General features: G+C 31.7%; 1 protein-coding gene across 1 annotated transcript in view; it reads right to left on the bottom strand.

The window, feature by feature from the left end:
- The window catches only part of LOC119588147 (twitchin-like), a gene marked incomplete in the record, with an annotated part of 124,648 nt that overhangs the window by 118,940 nt on the left and 5,209 nt on the right, over positions 1-499 (bottom strand).

The following is a 499-nucleotide window of genomic DNA, read 5'->3' as shown; positions in this document are numbered from 1 at the left end:
CAAGGACTGATTTGTCTATACTGGAGCCACCGAGCCATCGCGGGATTTTTTACTTTAATACTGAATTTGATGCTTAGAAATTATACACGACCTTCAACGTTGCAATATTTTTATGTATAGATGTTTTTTTTTATAGATGTACGAAATGATGCGAATAAAAAATACTAACAGAATGAACATAATTAAATCACTAACTGTCTACGTAACAAAACAAAAAAAAAGCACATTGAATCAAGCACCAGCTATTAGGCGAGCGCTGAAAGATGGCTTAGCGGCCCGTAGAGTTTTGTAAGGGATCGAGTACGGTTCATGTTCTTTGTTTTATTTCATCTTTAACAAATAAGGAATTGATTCATTTAAGAATGACATGGGTTGATTGATGGGTATAAATTTAATTCTAATATCTAAACTGATGAGTTCGATCTATAGAAAAAAAATATAAATGTATATTTCATTATTAGCATTTGCGCAGATTTGATGCTAGGTAAAAAAATATAGA

The sequence above is a fragment of the Penaeus monodon genome, chromosome 23, assembly GCF_015228065.2.
Source record: "Penaeus monodon isolate SGIC_2016 chromosome 23, NSTDA_Pmon_1, whole genome shotgun sequence".
NCBI classification, from domain to species: Eukaryota; Metazoa; Arthropoda; class Malacostraca; order Decapoda; family Penaeidae; genus Penaeus; species Penaeus monodon.
The sequence above is the reverse complement of the archived record's forward strand: the minus strand, read 5'-3'. Positions and strand labels throughout refer to the sequence as shown.